The 10,010-nt window shown below is 38.1% G+C and overlaps 1 non-coding gene across 1 annotated transcript; it reads right to left on the bottom strand.

Moving 5' to 3' along the window:
- Window positions 1–6,554: 6,554 nt before the first annotated feature.
- LOC118015445 lies at window positions 6,555–6,659 on the bottom strand. Its single transcript, XR_004680619.1, has one exon. It is a non-coding gene; the product is annotated as a U6 spliceosomal RNA (small nuclear RNA).
- Window positions 6,660–10,010: the final 3,351 nt, after the last annotated feature.

Below are 10,010 nucleotides of genomic sequence, written 5' to 3'. Positions count from 1 at the left end.
ACACCGCTGTTGGTGTTATTTATAAACTTGTGAGCCATGTCTCCTGGGAATAGCAGGTCTAGCTCTGCTCCATGGGTGGCAGTGATGAGGAATAGGAGCTTGGTTTTAGCTAATACAAGGATTTGAGATGAAAGAAGGGTCAAAGCTAAATACAGCCACAGTTGCTCTAGCTGGGGAAGCCTGAGCAGTGAAGCATGCGTTGTGGTCTAACCTTCAAGAGAAAGTTCCTGGTTCCAGTACCGCAAGGCGGGTGACAAATGATAAGAGAGCATCCAACTTGTCTAAAAAATTCAAATATTCTGGCTTTGAATCTTGGCAATACCAGCTGATGAGATCAAAGAACTACTGTCAGTGGCACTGGGAAATTGTGTGTGATGCAAGCAAGCACATTCGCCTTTGGAGACACTTTCTTCACCTTGCCTTTACCCCACTGGCTACTCCGCCTCATCTTGGTCACGAATCCTCCTCATCCTCCTGGCTGTGTGGGACTGTTGCATATCTGGTCTTTCATCCTCTTTTTTTCTCTGTCTCCTCTCATTCACTAAGTGACCACATCCATTCTCATGGCCTTATATATCATCCATTCTCTGGATATTCTTTCCCCCCCGTCCCCACCCCCCCCGGCCTCTAGCCCGGGCCTCTCCAGACTTAGATTCTAGACTCCTACAGAGGCCTACTCCAGGTAGGTATATGTGATAGATATCCAAAACTCTACATATCCAAAACAAACTCCTGATTTTTAACTCCTAAAATCTGTGATTCCTCCTACAGATTCTCAGCTTTAGTAACGAGCAATTCTATTCTTCCTGTTACTCAAGACAAAATAATTCTTGACAATTTTCTTCCTCCCACACCCGACATGCAATACCAGTAGCAAATCTGGAGGCACTGCTTTCAAAATGTCAAAACACAGAGCATTTGTATCACCTTGATCACTTTCACTGTAGTCTGAATAGCATGATGTCTTCTCTGGATTATTGCAATAGATTGCAATTTTGCAATCTACCTTATTCTGCCCTTGCATGTACAGCCCACAGCAGCCAGAGGGATCCTTGTAAAGAATACATCAGACCATGTCACTCCTCTGGTCAAGTCTCTCTGATGGTTAATCCAGACTTCTTCCCATGGCTTAGAAGCCCGTGCCTGCTGTCGACCCCACTCCCTGATCTATTTACTACCATGACCACAATTTTGTCATTTGCTCCAACCTAGTCTTACCGACCTTTTTTTTTTTTTTTAAAGATTTTATTTATTTATTCATGTGAGAGAGAGAGAGAGAGAGGCAGAGGGAGAAGCAGACTTCCCGCAGAGCAGGGAGCCCGATGCAGGACTCGATCCCAGGACTCTGGGATCATGACCTGAGCCGAAGGCAGACGCTTAACCATCTGAGCCACCCAGGCGCCCTAGTCTTACCGACCTTTTAAACAAACCAAACATACTTCCCCTTTAGTATCTTTGAGCTTGCTGACTCTACCAGCAGGGATGCAGTTTCCCCAGGTATGCTCAGCTTCTGCACCCATGGAGTTTATCAGAGTCTTCCCAACCATTCTTTTCTTTTTTTCTTTTTTTAAAGATTTATTTATTTATTTTTGAGAGAGAGAGAGTGAGCAGAAAGAGGGACAGAGGGAGAGGGAGAGAGAGATCCTCAAGCAGACTCCCCGCTGCGGATGGAGCCCAACACGGGGCTCCATCCCAGGACCTTGAGATCATGACCTGAGCTGAAACCAAGATCAGACGCTTAACTGACTGAGCCACCCAGGTGCTCCTTCCCAACCATTCTTGACTAAAGCGTCATGACAACCATCACTCATGTCACTGCATATTCCATTTCCCTATTTTATTTTTTTTCAGTAAGTATTGTTACTTGTCATACTATTTATTTGTTTTTGTCTTTCATTTTTTAAAATTTCATATAAAGCAAACTTTATTTTTTGAATTTAGATTTAATGAATTAACATGTAGTGTATTATTAGTTTCAGAGGTTATTTAGTGATTCATCAGTTGCATATAACACCCAGTACTTATCACATCACGTGCCCTCCTTAATGTCCTATCACCCAGTTACCCCATTCCCTCCACCCACCTCCCCTCCAGCAACCCATAGTTTGTTTCCTAGTGTTAAGAATCTCTTATAGTGTGTCTGTTTCTTGTCTTTGAATTCCACCAAAATATCCATGAAAGCACAGATCTTTGTTTGCTGCTTTCCTCGATACCCAGGACAGTGTCAGGCATAAGTAGATGATTAAAAACCAATATGTGGTAAATGAGTTAATTGCATTTTTTTCTATGTAGAAGAAGTAGATATAATAAACTACAAATGCTTTCATGTTTTAGATAACATTCTAGAATGGGTAACTGAAATGAAGATTTGTAATTATTGAAGAAGGAATGTGAAATCTTATTTGTGTGACCTCCTTTAAGCTCCATAAAATAGGGGTGATAATATCTTTCCAGTCTACTACAAAAACGTGATAATGATATGAGCATTGAATGAGATGCTATGTAGGAAGCATTTGGATTCTACCCGATATTACAACATCCAGTCTTTATATGACCATCTTGTGCATGAGAACTCCTTTGTGCTTCACTGAATTTAAGAGTTTTATTTTTCTTACTTTTTTTTTTTTTTTCTGATCAGTAAACGCTTGGTTAACACAAGCTTGGAAGATTTCTTACTAGAAAACATCACTATTTGTTTTGTCTTATTAGCATTATTTTCAATAACTTAGATGGAAATTTTGAAAGCATGTTAAATTTCATAGATGCTGAAATCCTGAGAAGAATAGCTAATTCAATGAATTATGAAATTAATGTAGAAAAATGTTGATGAGCTTGACCCTGGGTCAAAATAACATGTTGCACCAAAGGGAAGAGAGCTGCACTTTGACACCATGCTAGTGATTTCACACATATAGTGCATTTAAGGCTCATGATAAAACGAAACAACTAGACACTATCATACTCCTATCCAAACATTGAAACCAAGTTTCAGAGAGATTAAGTAGCTTCTTTAAGGTCACAGAGCTAATACAATGTAGACTGAATGCAAATGGGTAGCTCTCTAAGTTTGAAGTTCATGCTCTTTCCTTTATGCTGCAAAGATTCTTTTGTACAGTGTAAAAAAAAAATTACAGTCAGATTCATAATGAGGGCTAAGTGGAAACACAGAAAAAAATTGACATTACCCTTAAGCCATTAGATACGGTTGTCAAAGAATGACTAAACTAAAGCTTAGATTGTGTTCCGAGATTGATGGATCTATTGAGATGGTGGTGAGAACCCAGATCTATACTGTGTTGGTCAGATTATTCTTGCAGTTCTGTTTGAATTTGGATATCGTATTTTGAAGACCATGGAAAAGCTGAAAATTATTCCAGAATGAGTATTTGGAATGACTAAAGTCCTCATAAAATATATATATATTTTTAAGATTTTATTTATTTTACAGAGAGAGAGAGATAGCAAGAGAGGGAACACAAGCAGGGGGAGTGGGAGAAGGAGAAGCAGGCTTCCCGTTGAGCAGGGAGCCCAATGCACAGCTCCATCCCAGGACCCTGAGATCATGCCCCGAGCCAAAGACATCGCTTAACTGACTGAGCCACCCAGGCACCCCAAAATATCCTGAGAAATGGTTGGTGGAATTAGGGATGTGTTAACTGGGATGGGAGGGGGGGAAGAGTCAGAAGTTACCGGCAGTCACATAGATCAGAAATTTCAGTCATTCAATACAGCTCCAAACAATAAAAATATGACTATGAGAAGGTAAGTTTCTCAGGTGATTATTTCTCAGGTGTTATTGCAGGAGTTCTTGAGTTCTTGAGTTCTTTTTAACTGGAGAGTTCAAAGAAAACAAACAAACATGATCATGGTAGGGAAGTTTCAAGAGGCATCCAAGTATCAGAGAGGAGCTTGAACTAGATAACCTTTGGGTGTGTTCTGACACTTGGCTTTCACAAATATTACTGAATTGAGTGATACTTAATAAAGCTTAAAAGGGAGGGGGCGCCTGGGTGGCTCAGTCGGTTAAGCGTCTGCTTTCAGCTCAGGTCATGATCCCAGGGTCCCAGGATCAAGCCACAAGTTGGGCTCCCTGCTTTGCAGGGAGTCTGCTTCTCCCTTTCCCTCTGCTCCTTCCCCAGCTCATGCTCCCACATTCTCTCTCTCTCTCACAAATAAATAAAATCTTTTAAAAAAATAATAAAGTTTAAAGGAGGGTAGGTGGAGAGGAGGCGTGATTTATATGATAGCAAAGTAACTAAACTGGGCGTGAGCTTTGTCTGATTTTAAAATGTCCTCGAGCCACCAGCCACAGGGGAATATCACTGGCCTTTTAATCCACATTGGCTTTATCCTCTTAAAACTCATAATGACGTTTCTCCTTTCTCTTTCCTCCTCAGTCCCATCTCTCCTCATTTCCTACCTCAGAACTGTCTCAGGAATTTCAGTTTCTTCCCACTCTTAAAGGGCAACTTCCCTAGCCCTCAAGCTCTAGAACTCACCTCAGACTCATCATCACAAACTGCAACTTACTAAGGTGCTCATTAGAGTTGAAGGACCTGCTCATCATAGAAGTCACCTTCCCTAGAAAGAGCAGTAGTATTAGAACAATTTATTAGCATTTCAAATTTATTATTTTAGTCATCAAACAGTAGAACTGATTTTTAAAAATACTAAACGTCTGAGGAAAGTTTTTGGTCAAATCCCCTATTCCAAGATTAAATAAAAAGAGGCAACTTAGCATAGTGATCTGGAGGCAAACAGATTTTGTTTCCGACCTTGTTTCAACTTGACTGGCTATGCCAATTTGGGCGGGTTACTTAACTTCTCTGATTTTTTGATTCTTTCATCTCAAATTGCGACTAGTAGAATGTGTTGGTGCCATCTGGGTTAAGTCAAATAATGTGTGTGTAGAGCACTTCATGCACTCCTTTTCATCTGGTCAGTGTTCTATAAGTGTTAACACCATTACAAATAAAGTCTCCTCACTCAAAGATCTTTTTAAATTTTCTAAACGCAAAATAAATTTTTCAATGACCACTGAAAATTTAGCTTGACAGACTTTGAAGAATCTACTAAGGATATTTACCACTAATATTTTTTCTTCTGCCTATCATTTACCAAACTGTCACTAGGATTTCTTGAAAATACACTTCAATGGTTTCTGTATTGAAAGCAATTTATTTGACTGGCAGAATGATAGAGGAACTATTAGTTAAATACATTTTACCAATTTTACGACTTCCCTGGTAGCATGATATCAAGATTAGATACTGTGATCCTAAATAATCAAGCTGACCTTTGGCAAAATTGTAAATTAGAAATAGTTTGATTTAGTACCAACTTTCTTTTCACTAAATCCCTGTCCCAGCCTTAGACAAACCTCTAGTCCTGTGCTGTTGGGTAGGATGGCCCCTCTCACATGTAACTATATACATTTAAATGAAAATTCATTAAAATTAAATAAAATTTGAAATTTGAAATTCAGTTACCCAGCTGGACTGGCCACATTTCACATGCTCAAAAGCCATGTGACATGTGGCTACTGTATTGGAGCATGTGCATATAAAACATTTTCCATTATTGCAGGGAATTCTATTGGACAATGCCGTCCAAAACTCAAATAACTTGTATCCTTTCTTGGTCTGGCACCTTCAAAACTGTTTCCGGTTAGGTGTCATCACTCTAATGCCTTCTCTCTCTTAGATTTTCCTGCCCTTTGTCTTATATTATCCACCAGTAGAAAGGTGCTAACAGGGAGACAGCGCTGGGATGATTTCCAGGCATATGAATGGATAACTCTTCATCTTCTACAGCAGTATTTTTCAAAAAGTGGTTCTAGGATGATTGCCATCTTAATCAATTGAAATAGTTATTTAAATGCGAGATTCTTGGGCCCCATATTAAACCCTCCCAATCTGCCTTTTGAATCAGCTTTCTCAATCATTGTTATGGAATGCTGAAGTTTGAGGGCCATTGCTGAGAGGAGCAGCCCCCATGGGTCTCCAGGAACCAAGAGCCTTATAGTTGGTTGTTAATTTGCATAGGAATGGAATGCAATGCCAAGTTTAAGTAGCAGAGGAGATATTTGCAGAAGGATTGTTTTTGTTGATCTTCAAATTATACAATAGAAGGCCACTCTGTTCTTCTCGTGGCTCATTGCGGACCTGCTTGCTAGCATAATTCAATTGATAAAGCCCACTTACCTACTAAGAGAATTAAAAAAAAAGCTTACTCTTGACATGAGGTGTTTTCATTTCTTTTTTTTTTTTAAAGTTTATTTATATATTTGACAGAATGAGAGAGAGTGAGATCACAAGCAGGGGGACTAGGAGAGGGAAAACCAGGCTCCCCAGGGAGCAGGGAGCCATATGCAGGGCTCGATCCCAGGACCCTGGGATCATGCCCTGAGCTGAAGGCAGATGCTTAAACAACTGAGCCCCCTAGGCATCTGGTATTTTCTTTATTAATGTTTTAGAATCGTGTTTACTTTTTAATGCTTTCATTTCATTTTGTTATCATTGTTATTATTTATTTGTGTGTTTATGTTATTGAAGAAAAATATTGAATGCATCATGAATTTGCCTGTCATCCTTGTTCAGGGCCCATGCTAATCGTCTCTGTATCATTCCAATTTTGCTAAATGTCCCACCAAAGTGAGCACTATTATTATTTACTGAAGTACAATTGAGAAAATTGTAAGCTTTTAGAGCATACAATGTGATGATTTGATATATGTGTACATTATGAAAGGGGAAATCATGTTAACATTTGTAAGTTGGTTTTATGTCATTTATAATTTGATTTGATGTTATTTAAATTTCCCTTGAGAAACAAAGAATTTTTGAAAGAATTTTTAAAGGAAAAATTAATGAAAGAGGAAAAAACAGGGAAAAACTAACAAAAAATAGACTTTTTAAATAAAATTGAAAACTGCTTAACCGAAGAGACAAAAAAGAAAAACCGTCAAAACCAGAAGCAAAACCAAACAGTGGAAAGTTTTCTGGCAAGTCTCATCAAGGAAAAAAGAAAGAAAATAGTTAATACTAAGAACAAGAAAGGGAGAATATAAACATGGATATAGACAATATTTAGGTAATTACAAATAAGGCAATCTGGTAGAAAAATCTTAAGTGAAGTTTTGTTTTACTAGTTATCTAGACGTATCATAAAGCATATAATAATTCAAGCGGAGCAATTTGCCACTAATAGACTAGAACAACAGAATAGAGAACTTAGAAGCAAGCATTCAAAGATGAGGAAGTCTCCTATAGGACAAAGGTGGCATTGCTAAGCACCAGGGGAAAAAGTGTGGAAACAAGTGACTATCCACTTATATCCACAATAGATCCTGAACTTGAACCATAATACAACTCCAGATGCATTAAAATTTTAAATGTGAAAAATCAAACCAGTAAGATAAAATAAACTAGAAGCAGTAAAAGAACTACTTTATCTTCCTTTCACCAAATCTGTCAATTTTTTTTAACCTCTGAACTGTCTATTCTGGCGAAATAGATGAATATGAAACAGAATATACAGTCATGGAAAGATCTCTGTAATTATTGTCTGCAAAGCCAATTTATAGAAAAAAGGCATAGTATGGTCCCAGTTTTGTTATCAAAAACAAGTGTAATGAAATGAAACCCATCCCTCAATTCTACGTATTTGAAGACTATCCCAGCTGACATCTCAGATATATAAGAAGTATCCAGTTATTTATTATTGTTGTATGTAATTAAGTCAGTTCTAGACCCCATCCTCCCTGTCTTATGGACAATTCAGTTGCAGCTGCGTTGGGTCCTGTTCTCCTTTCCCTAGTTACTGTTGCGCATGTGGGAGGAAGGGCTAATCTCCAGTCCGTCATTGTCAATGCTGATCATTTATTTTCCAGGGGAGGGATAAGCATTTGAAATCTGGTGTCTTCCTGCTCTTCTTGTCCATGTAGGGCAGAGAAATCCTTATTGAGGTAGGGACACTTGTTAGGGGACACTGCGCTCTTAGGAGAACTCATGCAGTCATCCTGGGAAGTCTGGGTGCTATGATGGTGAGCCCGGACAGCAGGAGTCTTTCACATATTCCTAGATTGCCATCCTTTATTTATTAAATTATGCTCCCTGCTCTAATACACCTCAAAGATCCCCCCCTTCTCCTTCTGGTTTCTTCAAACATACCTAGATAACCTCTTACACGACTTTAAATTAGCATAAAAGACTACAGGAAACTGACTTGGAGCCATTTTTGCTTTTATCCTTAAAAAGAAAATAATCCTGAGGAAAAGAAATATAAAATTTGCATAACTGATTCAATTAGGGGGATGAGGATAAGAGTGGGATACAGGATGGAAGAAGGAAAAATAGGGAAGACAAACAGAGTTGTAGCAAATATACACTGATATTCTGATTGAGTATGTGTGTAGGAAAAGATCTATAATGATACCAGATAATTACAAATAGTTACTTCTGAGATTAGGGACACCTTTAACTTCATATAGAACTGTAATATCTGAAATATTTACAAGAATTTGCTACTTTTATGAATTATAAAAAGATGAACTCAAGAAGCAAAATAGACCAAAAAAAAAGGAGAGTTATTTTTTTATAAAATTTCAGTTTCTGATTATTAGGGCTATAACTAAGTCAAGGAAACTGTCTAAACTCCCTAAGATACTGTATCCACCCATGATGGAGATATAGAGATGAAAGGTTGAATGTTTATTTAAAACAAATTCTTTATTATTTTGCACTATTTGAAAAAAAAAAAACTCCAGTATGAAAACAATATGAATATAACACATGAGTTTCCAATGGGTGTATATTCTGAAGCTCTTGAAGTCCTTGGGCAGGTGATTAAGTTCAGGTGAAGATCTAGTTCTTCCATGAAAAGAAAGTTTTAATATGCTTTGGGACCCTGAGAAATGCCATCTACATGTTGCTTATTAGTCCGGAGACCATCAGAAACACAGAAAGCAAGATTCTGACAAGCTAGTTTTGATTTACTTTAGAACAATTTCATTTTGCTCAGTAGAATATAGGACTTAAAATCTGAGAGCTGGACAGAAGGATATGTTTGCCTATGAATCCCAGAGTTCTTTGTTCTAAGAAATAGGAGGGGCAAAGAGTCAAGTAACCAGAGATATTAAAAAAAAAAAAAAGAAAAGAAAAGAAAAAAAAAAAAGCAATTGCTTCTGCAAAAGTTCAGAGATTTTACAGGCCCTAAATCAAGGACCTGGAGTCTACGTGTCACTCAGGAACCTGGAATGTAGGGATTTCTCTTGGGAAAAAACGTTTTGTCTCTCTCTCTTTCTTTTTAAAATTTATTTTTCATTATGTTCAGTTAACCAACGTATGGTACCACCATAAGTTTTTGTTGTAGTGTTCAACAATTCATTAGTTGAGTATAACACCCACTGCTCATTCCAACACATGCCCACCTTAATACCCATCACCCACTTACCCCATCCCCCCCAGCTCCTCCCTTCTATAGTTCTCAGTTTGTTTCCAGGAGTCCAGAGTCTCTTCTCTCATGATTTGTCTTCTTCTCTGATTTCTTCCCATTCAGTTTTCCCTCCCTTTCCCTGTGGTCCTCCATGCTATTACTTATTTTCCACATATGAGTGAAACCATATGATAATTGACTTTCTCTGCTTGACTTATTTCACTCAGCATAATGCCCTTCAGTTCCATCCGTGTCAATGCAAATGGAGGGTATTCATCCTTTCTGATGGTTAAGTAATATTCCATTGTATATATGGATTATCCATTCATCTGTTGAAGAGCATCTTGGTTCCTTCCACAGTTTGGCTATTGTGGACATTTCTCCTGTGAACATTGGGGTGCATGTGCCCCTTCTTTTTACTACCACCACCACCACCATTTTGGGCTTAAAAAAAGTTTTTAGTTTTTAGTTCTTAGTTGTATCTTCTTATGGTCCAGCTGGATGGCATGAATTTGCTTTAGGTTAAGAGACAAAACTTTTTTTTTTTTATTAAAAACTAAAAACTTTCTTTTTAA

This window comes from Mirounga leonina, unplaced genomic scaffold, assembly GCF_011800145.1.
Source record: "Mirounga leonina isolate KUSES-001 unplaced genomic scaffold, KU_Mleo_1.0 Mir_165, whole genome shotgun sequence".
NCBI classification, from domain to species: Eukaryota; Metazoa; Chordata; class Mammalia; order Carnivora; family Phocidae; genus Mirounga; species Mirounga leonina.
Note: the sequence above shows the minus strand (reverse complement) of the source record. Positions and strands in the feature narration are given on the sequence as shown.